We start from the raw sequence: 22429 nt of genomic DNA, 5'->3' as shown, positions 1-22429 counted from the left end.
AATTGCAAGCTGTCAAAAAATAAAATCCTTGAACTTCTCCAAATAAGATAACTCGTGTCTTTAATGACATTTATATTTACTTACCTGTATCTGCAGCATTCAACAGATGAAATTTGAGTAGCATGACACATTTCTGATTAGAGGTCATCTAAAGGTGTTAAATCTGTTTATGACATGTATTTTCACTGTTGTAACACAATGCTACAACATGAAGTTAAATTCCCTTACTATATATATATCATCTGCAGTGATGCTTTATATGTAATTGGGAGATACCATATTGTCTCCAAAATAATTGTCACAGATTTTTTTTGAAAAATAATAAAAGAAGATATTCCATATTCTCTTTGTAAGCTAAATACCTTCATGGTTTTATCTTTTTATAAATCTTTTTATCTACCCTTATTTTCTTTTCTGAATATTTGTTCTTACATGAGTAAATGATTCAATGACCTGGAAATTTTGTTCAAATTAGGTTTTTTGGATGTTGAATTACTGAGATGGAAAAAGAACAGTTGCGTTTCTATTTTCTGGAATATCCTTTTATTTTTCTGTGCTTTTTAGTTTCTATATAAATTCATAAGTGAATGTAACCATATGTGAAAAGCAAATCAGAATGGGGAAACATACAATAGTAAGAAAAAAGCTATTCATGCCATGTGTGTTATGCAGGGCCAATAATCACCATAAACTGCTTCTCGAGCTGTATCTATGTCTCAGTCATGTAGTAGAAAAGCTTCACTAGGAGATGAATTGGCCCCAAACAAACAATGAGGACAGCTGTGGTCTCTGAAATGTGCTTGAAGCTGTCAATTATGGCTTGAGATTCTAGTTCCAGTTAGCCACTGTGTGAGTTTTTTATTGATGTATTTTTGGCTTCTGTTTGAATCACATTCTGTGGTTTGTATAAGACCTTGAGATGCCTTTTTCTGCAGGTTACATTTTGCAGCAGGAAGCCATCTCTCTGTGGTCATTGTCCAACAGCAGAATGCAGTCGTTAAGGCTCCATCTGCATTATCTGCTGCTGAGGTGCTGTAAGTCCTCCTTGGGGCTTGGAGTTTACTCAGGCAATTCTTCTGTATGCCCACATAATACGGAATGTGTTGCAGCATCACAGAATATCCTGAGTTGGAAGGGACCCATGTGTTGATTCATCTAGAGACAATGCACCTGATAGTCTCAAAGGTCCTCTGTGCCCCTCCAAGTACCACTGAGACTATGCTATTAAAACAAGACTTACATAAGAAGATGGAAACTATTGACTCAGAAGCAACAGGGTACAAGCAAAAAAAATACAAGAACAAATTTAAAAGAAAAAAATCTATCTTGGTCTACTGTCATATGGTCCTCAAAGGATATGCTTTAGTGACTTCATTTTGACAAGTTTTACTGTAACTCACCTATAGGTCTCAAGCTTTTGGTTTTACCTCTTGCCATTTTCCTCTTTGTACTGAACTAGGAATCATATTCTTTTGTAGTATAAATACAGCTTTTGTAGTATAAATGCAGCAGCAGTGATTTACTTCTCATGCCTCTGGTGCCTTTGAGGTTGGCATCCTACACATCCTCATGTCTCCAGTCTTGCTTGAAAAAACTTAAAGTGTATTCTTCATATTTTAGTATATGCCACATATCATATGTCAGAAAAAGCATTAATTGAACATCTGTAGTGATAAACTGGCAATCAACACACATACTTTCAACTTTCTGACAGAAACCACGTAGTGGACTCTCAGAACACAAGGACAGATTTCCCCATTCTACTGCAGATTTTACTGAGTTTGTCACACTTTCCGTAGTGAAAAGGTTTCTCAGATCTGAGATCCATAAACTTAAAGCATTAAAGAGTATATGGGGATGTTTGTAAAGCTGTATTAATACTGATAAATATAATAAAAAATAATAAAAGTTAGGAAACCTTTTAATGTGAAATCTGAGTTCATAAACAGTGGAATTTTTAGAAGAAAGAAAGAAGAAAGTAGGAAAAAAAGAAAGAACAGTAGATGTGCAGAAGAAATCTGATTATGGATCAAGGTAAAACAGGAGGACTGAGTCAAAATATCCATTAAACAAATTTCTTCATATGAAGAAACTTCAGTTGAGTTAACTCTTCCACTGAGTTAGCTACAACTCTTTGCACAAGTGGGCAGCACCCAAGTGACAGTTTTTCTGGTTTGTTGATGCAGAGGTATCCAGAGATATCACACAGATTTTGCAGGAACTCTTCTGCTGATCTCAGCAGATGTTAGCAGTTGAAAATACTTACCTTTTGAAAGCCAATGACGAAAACAAGAATAGAATATCCTTTGATCTCATCCATCATTTCATTCTATGTTCCTAACATCATGCTTCTTCCTTTCATGTTGCAATGGTCCAAATTTATTAAAGCAGATTAATTCTTTGATGGTCTTGAAGAAGTTCAATTGAAACATTGGTTTTAATTCTGAACTTTGAATATAGACTATTTTCTAATAGTTTTTCATTTACTTTATTCCTTTCTTGCACTGCCACTAAGTACTGCAGTTTATTTAATCCGACATGGTATTGATAATCTCTACTTTCCTAGTTGCTTCCAGCTATTACAGTTGTGGTGATTGTTTTAGGGTTTTCTTCCTTTTGGTTAAGTGAAAGGATATTTAAAAGCAGCATTTGTTGCTTAATTTTTATGGTGTTTTGAGTTTTCTTCCTTTTTTCTATAAAGTGCTTGTTTGGTGAAAAGAGTCTCATGGCCTTTTCGAGTTCGTGAAATCTCATTGATTTAAGTTACTCTTCTGAAGGAATTTAGGGAAAATGTCAGAGGCTCACATCTAGTGGACTGGTGGCTTAGCATCTTTGCTTTGATGATATTTTGTGTATGTGTATGCTTTTAATAAAAAATTGGAGAAAATAAAGTTCCTGTCAAAGACTATTTTGAAACCCTGAAAAATGGTTTGGCTCTTTTTTGCCATTTTGCAATATATTTTCTGTGTTTAGCAATTTTCTGTTATTCTACAGTAACAATGCTAGACTTGTTTATCTGCTCACACCAAGGAAGAAGCAATATTTAAGTACATGCTTATAAACTACAGACAATCCAAATGCTTAATGAAGTGTTTTTTCCTAAGTATACATTTGAAAATAATTTTATTTTTTATCTATTATAACACTAAAGATTACTACTTTAAAAAATTTATGTGAGCTATGTATATGAAGATAACTATGACCCATTGTTTTAGCTCTATGAATCCCACTTATTCTTTGAAATAAAGGTCTTTTTTCAATTGCAAGATATATTGGTATATCTTCTGATGAGACACTATTAAAAAAAGATGTGCTAAATTTTTAATGTTTTCATAGAACAGTCTCTGATAGCTGTTACCCTTATGATTATTTTAACCAGCTGTACATGAAATAAAGTACTGAATCTCTGCTCTTGTCCTCCTAAGTACAGAGTCTGTTAAGTTTTTATGTGTGTACCTATGTATAAGAAGTGATAGCAGTAGCAAGAGCTTTTCAGTACAGATACAGTCAAGACATAAAAAGTCTACTTTTAAATTAAGGTGATCTTTCTTTGCTGAAAAGTGAGGGAGGAGATAAATTTCTTAGTCTGGATAAAGAATTGGTTTTGGTTATTTTGAACCCTTTTCACATCTTAAGTGTAATACAGGCTGTAATGTAATTTTCATCCATCAGACTTTCAAAGGATGACAAAATGGATTCTAGTTCATGATACATAGGACAAGATATTGCCGTATATATTACTTTAAAACTAAAAATAGTGAAGTGTTTTTCCACCTAGGGTTTATCCTTTGTACCCTAGTGGCGTATGTTTTGGCTTAAACAAATGTACAAAATTCAGAACTTATTAGTGTTTTATTGTTGGAAAATTAATATTTATGCAACAGCTCACAGATTGCATAAGTGTAGTTGGTGAGGGAAAGGGAGAGAATTACAGGGAGTTGTCTAAAGTCAAGGAAAAGCTGATGGTGTTTGAGGAATCAAGCAACCCTGACTGATAATTGGAGGATGTTACTGTGGTCTGTCTGACAGTTTCAGGTTATGTTCTGATGTAGTCCTCTATCCTTGAACAGTTTGAATTTTCAGGGAAAAAAGCTGTTCATTTTTTTCACATGCCTACTACTGAGTTGCTGGCATAAAAATGACATTTTCAGGAGCTCGGTAACTTTGAACTACATGCCCTAACATAAAATTTTCCTTGCTATTACATTTTAACACCTCAAGAAATGCATGCAGCCAAGGTTGATATTGGAAAGTTAGAACTATGACTAGAAATAAAATTTTGGCTAATATTTCCTCAGGTTTTTGAGTTGATTACCTTTACATGCACTTTCTCTTTTACTTTGATTATCACCAGTATTTATACAGCTGAATCTTAGTGATTTCACTGTTCTTGAAAACAAATTTCAAAGTTTCCTGTGCAAATATTCGTACAGACTGTGAAACATTATATTGAAGTAGAAATAGTCATTTTGGATCGTGTAGTTATGAAATAGAAATCATACTTTTAATTTTTTTTAGCAGTTGTCTACATGACAGAGTTTAATAGAAAACACAAATGAAGAAATATGTGATTAACTGCTTTCAAATAATAGAGAAAAAATAACAACGTGTCACTAAAACCTTTCAAATGCATAACACATCTGAAAAAAATTGTGTCTGAAATTCCTGTGAACAGGAAACATGTTATATGGATTAGATGAATTATTTACTTCTCTCTTTCCTTTTGACAATAATTTGACATCACTCTGCATTTTGAGGCAAATATTTGTCTCATATCACAGTAATACCAAATCGTACTCCAGATCTGTGTTGACTTCAGTGTTGAACTCAAGTTCATACAACTTGAGCATTTAGGGTTTTTTTTACTTCCGAGGTATTCAAAGACTGATAAGTATTATTATATACCAAATACCATCTAAAGGACTTGGAGAAAGTCTAGTTTATTATTTTACCAAACGAATCAGTAGGGTAACTTTTGTTCTAACGGTTTAAACATATATTCAACAGGCAGTGTTTTAATACTTCTCTAGTTAACTCAAATAATGATAGTTCCACATGATTTTTTTTCTGTTTATTTAAACAAACTTTCCTATTTTTTTATATAATTGTGTCTTCACAACACAGTCTCACGTTGGGATGAGTGTGCAATTTCAAAATCAATGCTTAAAGAGGCATTGTTTCAAAAGCATTTACTTCAATTTACTAGGAAAATAAGTTAATACATATAGCTTTTTTTCATGATCAGCCTATCGAATGTCCCTGTTTTTTTCCTTAAAGCTGTCTCTCACCTTTGGCAGAATCTGGGGAACCTGCAGTCCATGTTGCTCTATTTTAACACCTCATTACATAGTTCAGTCTTAGATCAGAATCTTCATGTAAACTGACTTTCCACCTCATGTGTGATCCAGAATATCAGTATTTAAAATATGAGGTGAATAATTCACCTTAGAAACTGTGGATAAAGTTTTCGTGTCGTCATGATAGGGATTTTGTAATTTGCTACTCTTTCTGCAAAATTCTAAACCGACATCATGAATCTAAAGCATCAGCTTTAGAAAATAATTTGGGATCTGAGTCAAGATTTGGACTCTGCATTACAGACCTATTCCTGGTTAGCAACTGTTCTGCTGATTTGTGTGCATGTTTATCCATTCTGTTCCTTTGTTCCAGTTCTGTCATTTTGGTCTTATTAAAAAAGTTCAGCTTACTACATGTGTTTCCGATCTCATTCCATCTGTTGTTTTGCAAGAGCTACTTCCTTTATATCATTAATTCCTCTTTGATTTTTGGTCTTTTTTTGTTTGAATGAGCAGTAGTGGAGCCTGTTTCTGAAAAACATTGGTTTAAGGAAGAGTTCATTGTCCTTACACAGTGTTACCATTTACAAGTGACCATAGTTGACTTGGTTTGCATCAGGCCATGTTAAGTTCATGTTGCTTGATTCAAACTGCTCTAGTTAGATTCATAACAGTTTTTAGCAGAAAGTAGTCTTCATGTCCTGGGAAAATTATCAGGATACCAAAATATTCTATATTGAAATAAACAGTTTAACTCTCAGAAGACTGTTAGAAAAACAATGAGTTTTGGCTAATGAAACTTCATGTAATTAATTTTTGGATTTTGTCAGTTTTCACTTCCTTTTATTTTTTGGTCTTTTCAATGACTTGTAGGTAATTTTAAACTAGAAAAACAAAAGTTTTTGTTTGAAAATGTAGAGAACAACATCCATTGTCATCTAAAAGAAGTGCACAAAAATATATTGAAACGTTTTTTGAAAAATGTTTTTTTTCATTTTGAGGGGAAAAAAATCGAGTAAAACTAATCCCTGACCAACTCAGTTTAATGTCCTTATTTCAACCAAATGTCAAGGCTTTTCTCTGGGATTAGTTTTACTTGATTTATCAATGGCCTTTGGCACAATTGTTCACAGGGCTTGTGTGCATATTGCAGCTTATACTCTGTTTTTGACATTTGAATTTCAGCATTGAAATACTTTGAATATTTACATACAGATCCAAATTTTTTATAATAAGGACTTTAAGTTTATAATAATTTCTATGTGGATGTGATCCAGTGCTCTGTAATTTGCCCTTTATTTTCCCCTTCTATGTACAGTCTGTTAGGAATTAATAAGGGTACATGGGCTAATAATTCCTGCTAGATATACTATTGCAATTTAAGTCCTTCCCTGAATTAAAGTACAGTATTGATGTGCACTATTAAACAGATGCTCTTATTTGCAGTGCTGGTCAAAGTGATTTTTGTTCCTATGTGCTTTTTTTTTTTGTATTCATAGGCATACCACATGTATATTTTATAAAGAGGGTCAAGATCCTTTGGGATAAAAGGAACTTTGTAAATGTGACTTCATCATCTCTACATGTGATACTGTGTTATTTGTTTTTGATCAAACAGCAGAAGTGCTTGATGATATCCCTATTTCAAATCAATGTAGATTATTGGAAGATCTATAACATATATTTCTTTCTTGATTTTAAAATAATCCTATCCTTTCTTTGAAAAAACTGATCCTATCCTTTCTTTGATAAAAATCTGTCTAATCCAATCAGACTGCCACAGGTCTCTCCTATCAAGCTTTTCCTTAATTTTGATTAAACATTCTGCCATCTACTCTTGAATTTTTTTTACTGAATATCAGATACTTTTCTAAACAACTGAAATACCATAAAATCATAATTTCCATTTGGCAGCATGGCATGATGGTACCATGCTTTGGATTACAAGTTATCTGTGACATTCCACTGGCTTTACCAAAACTTCACACTGTTTCTTGGGTCACTCATGAACTGTAACAACCTGGAATTTTTAACACCCACCAAATAAGCCATGTCCACCTTCAACGTGCTCAAGATAGAACAATAATCTCTATTTACCTATTAAAGAATCCTTTCCTTGTTTCTAAGGTTTTTAGGTCAATAAAATGAAATAAATGAGTACTCCAGATATCTAATTATCTACTTGCATACTACAGGAGTGCAATAGAAGGAAGAGAAATGGTTCTGTGTGCAGGAAGCGAGTGGTGAGACCATCATAGGAGAACTGAGGAGAGAGGCAGTACTAGAAAAGAGTGTGAGCTTTTTAGAAAAGGAAGCAAGTCTACCAAAGAGAGCAAAAGAGAAAGAATGCCAGAGCAAGAACTAGGACAGATGAGGGAATGTGTGATGGTTTTCTTGCATAATTTCTCAGCCCAGTAGAGGCAGAAGGTGTTTTGGGTTTCTGGGAGAATGCTGGATCAAAGCTGACTTAGAGTGGCCTTAGTTATCTTCAAGATGTAGTATATAATTTTGTTTGAAATTTTTCATTTGGTACATCTTTCCATATGTCCTTTTACATTCTTCAAGCACAGCTCTGTCTGGTAGAAGATGATTCCTTGAGCAGTTGGTTTGAGGAATAAATGGAAGTCATGCTAAAAGACATACTGAATATTTTCCATCCTGCTGTTGACAATCCTTTTGACTATGGACATTTGCAAGATGCATTTGTTAATTTTTTCTCTTAACAATTTTGTGCCTGTTATTTTGCTTTTCCTCCAGTTCGGACAATGAGCTAAAATAGTTCATTTCAGGTCCCTTTAATGTACATTTTGCTTTCATTCTAATGACATAGCACAATGTTCTTTCTATGTTTGGACTTCCCATGCTTACAGAGTTGATAGAAACATTACTACATGGGCAGAACTTGTAATATGACAAGTGCCTGAGGGTTTCTTTTCTATAATCTGCGTGTATATATTTACATGTTTAAAAAAAATAAATGTATACAGACATATTTGGCTGTACTGGTACAGCATCTTCCTTGGTAGAGGAAGTGAAGTTTCTTCATGTTTGAGTTCTCTAACATTGGAAAAACCTGCAGTTGATTAGTTGTGTACACATGATGCAGTTGCAAGAGAGTGGTGTGGACTGCATTTTGTGATTTCATGGGCTGCACGTCACATTTTGCACTCGCAGTTTAAATCCAAGAAAGCTCTGAAATTTTTTCTTCTTGTTTTTGTCTTAATTTTATGGAAATATTTCCTTTTATAATATGAGGGTACAAATAGCCCTCTGCTAGACAGAACAGGAAAATTTGACAGAAGAGCTCTAAAACTGTAATTATGGTGAAGAACCATACCATGTGTTACAGATATGACAGAATAATTCTTTTTTCATAACACTGTCTGATGGGGAAAGGCAGAAAAGGGAGAGAACCTAGGACTGAATACTTGCTAAAATATACTCATTGTACTGTTGCTTTCTCTAGTTAGAAGCTACCAAAGAAATTAGAGACAGTATAAAAACACTTGGATTCTCTTTATAGTATCTCAAGATATTTAAAGATAATCAGGATGTTTTCATGAGTCAGAAGCTATGACCAAATTTTCATTATAAAAATTAAATACAATTTGAAACATTTTGGATACGTGGGTTAGCTAACAGACCGGGGAAAATACAGCCGTATTTGTAAAGAAAATACCCTATAGTATTACAGTGTGCTATGGTTTGTATTAAATACAATGGATGTGCTTAATTATTTTATTTGTTTAGATTCCCATAGCCTCAGGGTATGCCATTATATTGCTGCCAGAAAACAGGGAATTACTACAACTTATGGTAATGTACCTTTTTTGACTTGTGTATATTACCCCTTATACTCTTAACAGTGAGAAAGAAATACCATTAGGACTCTTTGTACTCAATGCAGTGTGGACTATCCTGTACATCATTTATGAATCTGATTTATTTATTTTGGTCATTATTCATCTGCTATTTCACAGCAATGAGGAATGGTACCAGAACTTCTAGCACTTTATCCAGGACTGTACCAGAGGCAGTTTAGACCACTTCAGTAGAACCAGCACTTAAAATCATGGCCAGTTCACAAATGAGATGTTACAACCTACATCCAATCATGTTCTGCCCATGCTGCCCTAGCACTCAGAAATTCCTATCCTGTTGCTGAGTTCAACTGCCTCTCCCTTTTCCTCACCCTTTTCATCTCCCTCTTCCTCTCCTCTGCCAATCGCTTGGTCCCAAACTACAGCTTTTGCCCAGCCTGTTTTAAAATGTGCCAGGTGACAAGCCCCCTCTAATTCCCTTGGAAGGCTCCTGCATAACCTACTGCTTTTCACAGCCAGAAGGTATTTTCTAATGTTCCAGTATTTCCGTTACATAGTTTTATCCCTAACAACTACCTACACACCCTTGACTGTATATTGTTCTCCTTTGCCTTTGTTTATTCCCTGGAGATGTGGTAGATTCATGGCACGCGCCCGTTTTCTGTTTTGCAAGCCTAAATTAGTGTGAGATGATCCAAGAAGCTTTTTAAATCTTTTTTTCTGTATTATTCCTGTATTTAAAATATATTCAGTCAAAAGAAACCATGAGGGATAGAATGGAATGAGAGCAAGAGCGGAAATGGGAAACTGAAGGACTAGGAGGTGAGAAAATACATGGGATTCTATTTACAAGAAAAATACATGCTGAAAATAAGTATTTAAGATGGGAATTGGGGAGTGGAACTGAACAGATGTTAGCGCAGTTACTTTGTCTGGAGACAAAGAAATGGGATAGTTTGAAAATGTATACATTTTAAAGTGATATTTTAAATAAGGATTGAGCAGCTGGGAAAGGTTACTTAGGCTATGAGTTGGAGACATCTATGGTGTACTTAAGATTTTTTTAAAAACAACCTAACAAAGCAGCTGAGTGAGTTATTAACAGATGTTAATGATTTGTCAGCGGTATTAAGCATTAAGATCACATTCCGGGGTAGACTGTGATCATGCCTGATTTCTCCACGGACAAAAATTTTGCATTAGACCACTGTCATGACTGATTTCTAACCATGGATGGAACATACCTAAAATAAAACACGCAAGGAACCACTTTAGAAAGAACAAACCCCTTTAAAAAGAAAGATAAAGAAGAAAAAGGAAGGAAGGAAGGAGCCTCCTATGTTTATTGTATTAGCATTTGGTCATTTGTATTAGTATTTAGTATTTGGTCATCTATGAGTGGGAGATAGTTTAAGTATGGAAAAATCACTGGTTAATATCTTCATTTACAATGAACAGAAAATAATTTTTCTACCTCTTTACATTTCTTTTTTTCTTACTTGTATTTGAGCTTGTATTACTTACTTACTTGTATTTTCAAAGCTATGGATACAGGAGAATAAAGCTGTATGTGTTGGAAGCACAATGTAACTGTAGCAATGCCAATAATTCTCTCAGAGAAGTTGACCATTATTTCTGTATTTAAGTATGTCCCTAAAATAACTGCATTAGGCCAGTAAGTGCCAAGTAAATCTATAAATAAATAAAAAGAGAGATAGTATCTTTATGAACTATGCTTTTTGTATGTTTTTATGACCAGATGCATCAGTGTGTATTCTAGGTCTAGAGGGGGTTTTGAGAAACAAGACTCTTCATGTTGAGTGGGATGCAAGTAAAATACCATCTCCAAAATAATCTTGGCACAATTGAGCTGTCTTTTGAATTTATTTCTCCAGAGAGTAAAAAGAAACAACAGAAAGCTAAGGAAATATTTGCAAGTTTTTAGCTGCTGCAATGTTGTAGTAAGCTGATGACTCCCTGGTGAGAAGGCAGTGGGTTAGATTGCGCTTTTAAAACCAAGTTGAGTCAAGGGCAGAGCTCAACGGCACCAGCTGAAGAGCAGCACACAGAAGGGATTGTACCTCAGAGGTGCTGTAACCTTCCCAGTTTTCCTGTATCCCAGTAATGGATTGTTGATCCATAACAGTACTAACTTTTTGTAACTACAAAAGTACTGTCATCCCATGTACCTTTTTATCCATTTCCCTAAATCTGGAGCAGGGGCAAAATGCATCCCCTGTGCACTGGCTGCCATATACATGTCTGCAGCAGAGTGTTGAGAAAGTACTGCAAGTGCCCATAGGTATATATGTAGTTCTGGGTCTGTAACGGAGAGAAGGGAGATATATTTTTGAGTGCTACCAGTGATACTGTATCCAGTGTCTGCTGAGGTGTAGCAACTTAGATCAAGATGGTTTCTCCCAGGAGGAACATTGGATAGTACTTTCTATAGCACATTAGTGAGCTGAATCAATCAACCATCAGAGGCAGTACAAGGGAGGAAGCAGGAGAACAAGACAAATGGGAATTTGATTGGGAAAAGTGCCTGTATATGACAGCATGTCTTTAGATTATTCTGTTCTCTCGTGGTACTTTTTCCTCAGTGAGACAGGTACAGACCGAAAGGATCAAATTAAATAGTTCTGAAATTGTTAAACTGGAACACAAATTAGGAAAGGGAAATAAAAAAAAAATTAAAAAAGAAAAGAAAAAGAAAAAAGGAAAAGAAAAGACAAGGAAAGAAATAAAAAATAAAAGAAAAAAGAAAAGGAAAAGGAAAAGGAAAAGAAAAGGAAAGAAAGAAAAAATGAAAGAAAAAAGAAAAGGAAAAGGAAAAGAAAAAGAATAAAGAAAAAAGAAAAAGAAAAGAAAAAGAAAAAATAAAAGAAACAAACAAACCTTTTTTTTACTGATTTTGTATCTTAGAAAAAAAAGAAGTGAATGAAGACATATTTCATTTAAAAATGTGGTTCCACAGCATTTTATGCTCATTTCTTTCAGAATTACTTTTGTTTCCTTGACATTTACACTGCCATGCAGTGGCAGTTCAGGAGGCTGGCACAGTGGAAAACTTATCAATTAATCGTTTTCTACCTGGGTTTCTTTTTGACCAGCTTGGTTTTCTGAATTAATTTCTCACATAATTATGTATCAGGCAATACGAGGACAAAGAAGGGGGCAACCCAGACAGATCATCAGTGGCAACCACCAAACTGTATGCTAAAGGTATGCATGAAAGGCATTTGTGTGCACACTTCATTAGAGTATGCTGTTACATTTAATCTAGTGGTTTGACACTAACAGAATTAGTCCTGCTTCTGGTTCCTTGCCACCCAACACCCTTCTCTAATCTTTGTAGTTTGGTCCCATCATTTTCCTTATGCAACATCTAGCAGTTGCAAGACTGCAGGGAAAATTGATTTAGCTTGATGATAAATCAGAAAATTCTAGTGGCTGCATACTGTTAGATCAGCTGTCTTGTAATGCAAAATTGCATCCTAATCAAAGATGTATACATATTTATTTACTATGTCTCAAAGTTATATATGAACTTTTACTTCTCTGATTGTCAGTTTTTCTATCTTGTCTGATAGAACAGGCTTTATAGTTTTATACCTTCTCTTAGAAAATGAAGTCCAGTTAGTATGGGCAAATATGCTCCTTTGAAGGTGTAAGTTGAGTTCTGTCACCAGGGGAATAAAAATAATGCAACAATGTTATGTAAGTAAAATACTTTCCTAATTTAATCATTGAAAAGTGAATTTTTAAATGAATAGCAATACATCCTTTTGCTATTCATATACATTTAGTTTTCTTGCCAAATTGTTATATTATCTGAATAATTTGACATATCTAAGAGGGAAACAGCTTACAATTCCATTGTTATACAGATAATGCATTGTTACAGTATATGGAAAATGTCTCAGGAAATTTAGGAATATACTGAAATTTAGTTTTCAACTTCATGAGACAGGAAATTCCAACTTTGTTGTTCATTGTTGCTTAAAGGACGAGATGCTTATCTCCCTCATGCCAACAGTGCTCCTCCTTACACAAGCTGTAGGCCTTGTGGTTTCCCATGAGCCTAACTGGTACAGTTCCTGATGAATTTGTGAATTGAATCAGCTTGTCAGAAATGTTCAGTGGGCATCAGAACTATCACAGAGAAAGATCAGGACCACACAGTGAAAAAGGAGTAGGAATAGGGGAGAAGAAATAGAGGGGGAAACCTCCCTGTTCTGTTTCAGGCGAACTCTTACATCAGTTCAAATCATTGTGGAAGACCTTAAGCCAGAGGCATCAAACCATTTAAATTATAGGTATATTAATTTCTATTCCTCAAAGTATTCATTTATCAACTCTGCAATACTTAATTCAAATGTCTAAATACTTGGCCCAATTTGAATGAATAAAGAATTCTTGAAGTCCTTGTTAAGAAATTGCACAATATTACAAAACTTGCTTGCTTTTAATGCCATGACAAATTATTGCATTTCAAAAGGCTGTTGATCTTCTGTGAGAAATGTAATTAGGGTTGAAATTTCATATTACAGCTTCAGCAGATATAGTAATTCATGGCTGCTAAAAAGACCCTCATACTCCTTCATTCCAGCCTTCTATTTAGCAGATTCAGCCCTTTAATTTGGCCAAAAACTAATTCAACAAGGAGAAGAAAATTAGGAAAGGAAAAAAAAAAGAACAAACTGCCCAGCAACAAGTGTATTTGGAGAGGGAGGAATATGGAAGAAAGTGAACTGAGACCTCTTTCTCCAGGCAGATGTGTGAGTTTTTCAGTCAGTGCTGATAAACAGCATGAGAAAAGCGGAACATGAAGTTCTGCCCTAGCTGTGAAGTAAACCTGTATATGCAAATAGCTTTGGTGCCATATATGAAGCTTGTTCCCATAGTTAGATGATCTCACATAGGAGAGAGAAAGGATATACTTAACAAGAAGCTCAAGCTCCGGAATCATGACGTCTGGAAATACAAAGGGAAAACACAAATGCTTGTCACCTTGCCATACACCAGCCTGATGATCCTCTCTTGACTGTTGGTAAGGACTAGATATTAGGACAGATGGCCTTCTGATCTTTTGTCTTCTCATACATAATACTATGGAGGCTTTGTACATGAAACCGTTTCTTGATTGGCCACACCAAATTTTGAGATCAACTAGATGCATTAATGATGCCATTTCCACTTACTCACTTTGTAGCCTTTGTAGAAACGTATACAGCAGAAGCATTTAGAGCAGTTGAATAGAAAGGGCATGGTCTTATTCTTGTCTTTTTGTGCTATTCTGACAGCTCAGAGGACATGGAAGGAGATTTTGGCACTGGAAAATTTTCTTAATGGATCAGAAGTCCTTAGGTGGTATGTGGTGTAGAGGTGCATTAATGACTCTGCTTCACTTGTTCCTCACAAACTCTTATATGGGAATAGATAATTCTGGAAAGAAGTTAATGGTCAGAATGTCTCTTACATTCCAGCTTTTTGTGGCTGCCAGTACAGACCCTTGTGACTAATAGGAATTCTGCGCCAATTAGAACAGAGTTGCGTTATGAGTGCTGGGGCTACAGGAGTTCCACTGTTCTTGGCTGGCCTGAGCGTGGTGGAACTACACATGGCAGCTTTGAAAAGCTTGGCCCGTGGTCATTCTCCCATTTGATCACATTACTTAATGTAAACTTCAGTCTTGGGTGACAAATCGTAAAACTGGTACAGCACAAGGCCAGTTCGCAGGTGCTCTTGGAAGACATAATTTATGCAGTTGTACCAGTTTTGATTGATGTGAACAAATATCCAGAAGCCTTTGGAAAAAGGCTATTTTGCTATCTGCAGACAAATTAGCTTCTATACAGACAGCTTTCTTGAAATACCGGTATGTGAATGCTTCCATATTTGAAAAATAAACCAGAACTTTTGTCCAGAGCATAATAAAACTCAGAATAAAGAGAAATTTGGTCAGCTAAAGTTTTGATGAGTCATATTTCAGAAAGCAAGCACAAATACGTTAGAAGAAAATGTCTTTTGAAGATACATCAATCAGAATTTTCAGTAAACTTTTCTGATTTCAAAATGATGAAGCTACTGCTTTGGAAGCTAGTGTGAAACTGCAGAAGGGATACAGATGAAAATGTCTTACCTTTTCATGTACTACAGCTTACAGACTTGTATTTGACATTGCTTCTGTTAAAGCTAAAGCTGTGCACAAAAATATCTGAGGGACAGTTAATTTTGTTCCTTCCACTATGAAATAGTAACCTGGGGCAGTATGTCGGGACAGGTGAGTAAAAAGTAATATACCCTTGACTGCAGTATTTTTAAGTTCATTACACAAAGTCCTGTAGCTCAGAATAATTGGTTAAATACACCCAATATTGGTGGATAATTTGACATGACAATATGAGATTTTTTTGGAAGTTCAGTTCATATGTCTGTGACTTTTAGATAGATGGCAAAATTGGAAACATTTCTAAGGGACAGTCAAATTTTACCTCTCCCTAAGCCACGGCCACAAGACTCTGCAGCACCCTTCATACTCCACTGAACATTGAAATGGGGCTGGAGTTTTAGGTGCTCTGTTTTGACATCTGCATGGGCTTGAGTTCATGACATGGAATATTTAAGCCAGGTTTTGTTAGGAGTTCAGTTTTCATATATTTAAACTATGGATTTGTCGGAATTTTCTTCTGAATTAACCAACTTTTTTAAAATTAATTTGTCCCACAGCAATCCACTTTGTCAAGCTGGAAGTTTCATTTAACTTTGTTCAACAGTGAAGATACTGTAGATGCACCTTCACAGTATGGATGATACCTATAAAAATGATCTGTAGAAATTGTTTGAAGGTGTATTATCTTGCTCTGTTTCTCAGGTATGGTCCATAATGTGGCTTAGTTCACACTCAGAAATTTCTGAGTGAGGCACATATTTCTGTGCTGGAGGGGTCAAAATTAAAGAATGTTTCATTACAAGTTGTATAGTGGGAACATAATCAAAGGCAAAGTTTTGAATAAGTAATTTCAGCATGGTTGTATTTCTTTTATCTGCAATATTCCCTCTATAACATGGACCTATACATCTAAAATTGCCAGACTACCTGTAGAAGAAATGTATTATGTGCTTAATAACCACATAAAATTGTGGGGAGAGGGTAATCTTACTACTAATTTTTTTCTGTCCATATCTTTTATGATTGTGTGTTTTGGAGTATTAAATTTTTGGTAGTTTTCCCTTCTACACCAGTGTATTTTAGTACATTTCTTGTATGCTAAGCAAGTTAAGTACAAGTACTTAGGACCAGACAATTTAATTGCACTTTCTGTTGTTATAAATACTTCTGTAATGGAAAAGAATTTCATTGACATTTTAATATGCTGTCACTTTAAGATACTACATGAAGTGTGAACAGAGCACAGGCACTTTTAACAGGTGTCTCTAATTGTTATTTTGTTTCTTAGAAATAGGCATAATGTAAACTTTGGTGAAACATGTAGATCCAAGGTGTTTGGATCCTGCAACATGCTAACCAGGCTTTCCTTTGGCTGGTTGGAAAACAAATTGGGGCATGTAATTGATTTTTTTTTTTTTTTTTTGGTAAGTAAAGCTTTTATGTTTGCTTTGAGTTCAAACTCCATCTTTTTCTTGTTATTTTTTTTTTTTGTCCCTTAGGAGGGATTGCAATATGGGCTTTTAGGAAAGGAGAAAAAAAAAAAGAGTTCAGTGTATTCATTTATTTTAGCAATAGGACATTCTATTGCTTTCGGATTTTGCCAGTCTGTAACTGCAGAATTGTGGAAAAGGGTGAAAACCAGATCAATTACATTTTTTAAAAGTGTATTTTCATTAGATTTTTCAAGTGCCTGTTATGCTCAAAGGGAGTTCAAGACCTATCTTGTTCACCGAATATTTGAAAAACCCCTTAAAAGAAACAGATCCATCCAGGAAAATGTCTGTATTGTTGGATGAAATGTCCTTGCTTTAAAAAATGCAAAAGCAGAGCAGCAACACGTGTACAGTCTTTTTAAATCTTCAGTGAGATTACCACAGTTCCAGAAGTTGATACAAAAATGTCTTTAAACAGACAAACAAAGAACCAAACCAGGAAAACAAAACCTGGTAGCAGAAGTTAATACTGAATTTTGAAAAGAAAATAACACTGGTTTTGTTGCATAGGAAATTAATTATGAACATGCATCTTCTATAGAGTTTACTTAGTTAACAAGTTTTTATCATAAACATTTATTCTTTTCCAATTTGGCAGAAAGACAAGCTACATTAGTTCCTTAAAGTCACATACGATTTAGTGAACATTTCATGATCAAATGTTGCACTTATTTTGCAGATACATTTAGTTCGATTGCAGAAAATTATGGAAGTCTATTTATTAGTTAAGCTGTAGTTAAAGTAAAGGAATTCTGATCAATTTGCTAAGAATTGCCTCCAGCTGTGCTGGTTTCCGTCATGTAGTTAAACAGAAGCTCACCATAGTTTGATCTATTTGTCCTCATTTTCGTGGTCACTGAAGTAAAGTACGATGGACTCAGCAGCAGTCACATGCTCCTTGAGTATTCAGGTGCTAATCCAAAGACTCAATTAAAAACTTCAAAGCCTTTGGGGAAATATTTATCTGAAATAAACTTAATTAATGTGTGCAATAATTATATATTTAAATACTTATGAAGAAACCATGTAATAAATTCTTAATTTCAAGATCAGATTGACGGAGGGAGCTCTGATCTGGAATAGAAAATAACCTCATAATCATAGCATGTAACTAAGAAGTGAGAGAACCAATTGAAATTCCTCCTTCCTGAATCAGAAGTCTTGACCTTTCCAAAACCTACACAGGTGCCTTGACCTCTGTGTCTCCATGGTATTCAAAACTCAGAAACTGCTCTAGGCAAAAACTAAAAATATAAGATTTGAATAAGACATTCCTCCAGCACGTTCACATGTGTGCATGGTTCAACTAAAGACTGCATTGTAAAAAAGCAAGAACTGAATGTGTCTCTGCCAGATCCTATTGAGAGTACTGTAGCCACTAATACTCTGCCTCTCATTTCTTCAACAACTACAACTCCCCTTATCCAAATAATGAGATGGAAGCACATTTTTCTACCCACAGGAATAAAAAAATAAAAAAATCTTTGTCAAATGGGTCCATTCTTGAAATGATTGCCATATTTACATCTATGCTGCAGATGCAGAATCATGTGTAGTCAAGATACAGAATAGTTTTAATTTTTAGCACTGTCTATGATGAATTCCTGCACCTTCATTTGTGTGGTATGTGTATAATATGCTGAAGTGCCAGAAATTGAGCTGACACTTCAACTGCTACCCTCAGGAGTGTAATTCCAAACTAGTATTCTAAATTAAGTTTTTTTGCTGGATCTCATTTTAAGTGTAGATCTTCCAGAAGATCTACAATCTTCTGGAAGATTTTACTATGAGATTAGGGGTTTTTGCTTAAGAAAGCTTTCCTGTCTGGAAAGAGGAATCTTTCTCAGATGTTTTCTGCTCCTGCATTCCAGAGAATCTCTCCCTGGTATGAGAAAAGATAAGTTCTTACGGACATGTCTGAAGGCTGGAGTGACCAGGGATGATAAAAGCCCTGAGAACAGGAGATGTGTCTTTTCCTAGGCCCGGTGCAGTTTTGTGCTGTTATGTTCAGTGTTATAGACTTTTGAAAATAAATTCTCCTAAATCCTTTCACTCCCAAGTATTTTGGGGATACCTGTGTGCATTTGACACTTATATCATTTTAGTTGAACTGTAGGGCAAAAAAAGCTGAAACAGTTTTACTTTTTCAAAAGATATTATTGCCCCTTGGGGTGCTGAATCTGACCTGGTGACTGCAGATACTGACTATAGTTTTTGTTTGTTTCAGCATCACCTCTACATCCTTCAAACAGTAGAGGCCTGTTCTTCAGACCATTTCATATTCCTCCTCATTTCTTGACAAGTGTCAAAAGAAGAATCTCTAATGATTGAAGCTTGTGGGAGACAAGGTTTGAAAAGATACTTGTAACAGCCAATTGTGCTGGTTTTGGCTGGGGCAGAGGTAATTTCCTTCACAGTGTCTAGTAGGGAGCTGTGTTTTGGATTCGTGCTGAACACGGTGTTGATAATACAGAGATATTTTTGCTAAGCAGGGCTTACACAGAGCCAAGGCCTTTTCTGCTTTTCATACTGCCATGCTGGCTAGGAAGTTGCTGTTGCATGGGAGGCTGGGAGGAGACACAACCAGGACAGGTAAGCCAAACTGAGCAAAGAGATATTCTATACCATATGACATCATGCTCAGTATATAAAGTGGGGAGTAGGAGGAAAGTGGGGGGTGTTTGGAGTGGTGATGTTTGTCTTCCTAAGTCATCGTTACATGTGATGGGAACCTGCTCTCCTGGAGGGGATTGAACAGCTGTCTGTCCATGGGAAGCAGTGACTTAATTCCTTGGTTTGCTTTATTTTTTTCCACAGCTTTTGCTTTCCCTATTATTTTCTCAAAATCTATTGTCCAGTAATGTAAACACATCCTTTGCAGCTCTTTTTAGTTCTTACATTAAATCTGAGGACTTTCTAAAATCAAAACTACTTTAAGATAGTATTGATATATATCTTTGGAAAACTTAGCAGCTTAAATCCTGACTCCTGTTTCACAGTATTTTTGTTCTGCCATCCTCTGGTCTGATGTGCCAGCCAACAAAGTTTTACCATTTGTGTAAAATCTGATAACAGATTCATCTTTCTCTTTTCAACTCATGAACCCTACTGTCTTAAACTAAAATAAAAATTAAAAAAAAAAGAAAATGAAAAAAAGAAATTAAACTGAGAGCAACTAAAGTAAAAAAATACAAATTTTTTTTAAAAAAATTTGTTTACATTTTCTGACGTTCAAGCCAAAAATTATTGCAAAGTTGGAGTCTCTCTGGATCAAGCACAGAGTAAACTAATATTGTACATAAATAGTAGGTTGCACTTTCTCGTGAAGTTACTTTCAAATATTTTTTCCTTGCATTTAAACAAGTCTCCAGTCATTGCATATGTAAACTGCAGTACAGTGTTACAATATCTGAGCATTTTAATCTGATCTTTAAATATAATGTTATTGATACAATTTGAAGTCCTTTAAAAGAATGACAGGGAAGAGACAAGTGGAATGGCATTGCAGAAATTGACAAGCAATAGGTGAACTCATTTCAGTGTTTCACCATTGGCAAAAAGTTGTACCACACATTACTGTGAAATGTTTTGGATATGAGTTCCAACAGGTTTTGTGGGTCATAGGTAAGATTTTTCTTTCCCCTCCTCTCTCTTTCCCCTTCTCACTCCCTCTCCTCCTTCCACACAAGGCCAAAGTTTAACCCAGGGTGGTTTCAGTCTGTGGTGGAGGCCACAGCACAGTGTGTGGTGAGTGTGCAGAGACCCTGTTCTTTTCCTGGGCATAGATCTCCTTCTACAGCACAAATCTTCTTCCCTACTGTCTCGGAACTCCTGCCTCTTGGTTTCCTGCTTAGATTCTCTGTTTATATTAGCACAATCTTATTGCAGTTTCCTTTTGCAGGAGATGTAGACCTTCCTGAGCCGGTACAAGGTTTTTCTACCCTGATATTTTTCAGGAGGGAGGAGAGCCACTAGGAGTGTGGAGCAGTAAGACTATGCATGTGAAGTCAGCTCAGCTCTGACTTCTGATGATAGGGAAAAAGAGAGTGGGATGGTCAGAAGCAAAACACAAAGGCCATCTTGAGAGCAGACCCACAAAATTGAGAAAAAATATTTTCTCCCCCTGGCGGCTGGGTGCTTCTGAATTTGGTTTTTAATCAAATTGGCAGACTTGTTTTCAGTTTTTAATGAGCTAAATTCAGTAATTTCATGTTTCATAGGTGTTTTTCTCAGATTAAGAAAAGTAAAAGACATATTGGTGTCTAATTCTCTTGCATTTTTTCATCAACGGTTTTGTTATTTAATCTCTCTTTTCCACAATCTTAGGTTTTCTCCACAATCTTAGGGTTTTCCTATGATCTTTTCCACAATCATAGGTTGTGGAGAAGTCCAATGACTGTGTATGACACACCTTTGATTTTATTGTAACTGCCTGTTCATGTACTCGTTTGTGGGTGCTCAAACTGAGGAGCTGAGTCTACCACCTTTGAATTTCCTTCTATCCCCTGCCCCTACCCTAGACCTTCCTCTCCTTTCCTTGTCATCCTACAGAGTCTGGATTACATCACAAATCCAAAGATCACAACCTACCACAGGCATTGCAGTCCTGTGGGCAAAGAGAGCAGACCAAAGGGGCCTACCTATTCAAATTTCACCATTGCTGCTCCTGTGGTGACCTCCACAAAATATTGGGACACCTGCAGCTATGCTGTGCCCTCTGGATATGGCTGAGGACACTTGATAATAGTTTGCTGTCAAGTTTAAGTGACCTACTCTCAACTTTGAAAAGTTGGTTGTATTTTCATTTGAAATATCTCTGATACTGTTGAAAATGCAAAGAGCCAACTAAGTGAACAGACCATTGACAAATGTGTACCTCTTCTTTAAGGGCACTTGCTAGAGCCTTGACAGTGTATCAAAGGTAGACACCTCCATCTATAGTCAAGGGACAGAGAGGAACAATTATGCAGGACAAGTAATTCCATCGGTCCTTGATACCTGTCTTTGGATGGGGTGAATTGGACTTTGGAGATGCATATCTGTGCACTGATTCTGCAGAGAGCCTAGTTGACTGACTTAAAATAACACCTGAATAAAAGATGTCTGAATGTAAATAAGATGAATAATGCTTAAAATGTATGCAAGGGTTCTGCTTTAGTGCATGTCTAATTCCAACAGGCTGTACATGACTACTGCAGTTTAGGACAGATTCTGACAGCCTAAAGGCAGAGCCCTTCAGTGCCACTGTAGTGTCTAGTCTCAGCTAGACTTGCTAGGCACAACTTAATCCCCACATTCACAATGACAGACATGCCCTCTGCCTGAATGTTTGTGGTGCTTATCTGCATAGGCATTTGTGTGTCAGGCAACCAGAATTTTTATGCTGTGTGAAGTAACATGAATTGAGGACTATAATCCTCTTGTGTTATTGATAAAGCATCTATACTATAAACTACTTAGTTGATACTTTCTATAAACTTACCCTTAACCAGTGGTTAGAAATTGTGCCAATGCCAAGCAGTAAAAAATTCACTGGCTATTTTGATATAGTGAGCACCATGAAAAACCTCTTTGGATTTGTGCTGAGTCTGTGACAGAGCTGCTTTTTCTCTCTCATATTGCCAGTGGGAAGGAGCTGATTAA

At 35.7% G+C, this 22429-nt stretch overlaps 1 protein-coding gene across 1 annotated transcript in view; it reads left to right on the top strand.

The window, feature by feature from the left end:
• Nucleotides 1-22429, top strand: part of SLC25A21 (solute carrier family 25 member 21) — a 244173-nt gene that overhangs the window by 135744 nt on the left and 86000 nt on the right.

The sequence above is a fragment of the Chiroxiphia lanceolata genome, chromosome 6 (assembly GCF_009829145.1).
Source record: "Chiroxiphia lanceolata isolate bChiLan1 chromosome 6, bChiLan1.pri, whole genome shotgun sequence".
Classification (NCBI taxonomy): Eukaryota; Metazoa; Chordata; class Aves; order Passeriformes; family Pipridae; genus Chiroxiphia; species Chiroxiphia lanceolata.
Note: the sequence above shows the minus strand (reverse complement) of the source record. Positions and strands in the feature narration are given on the sequence as shown.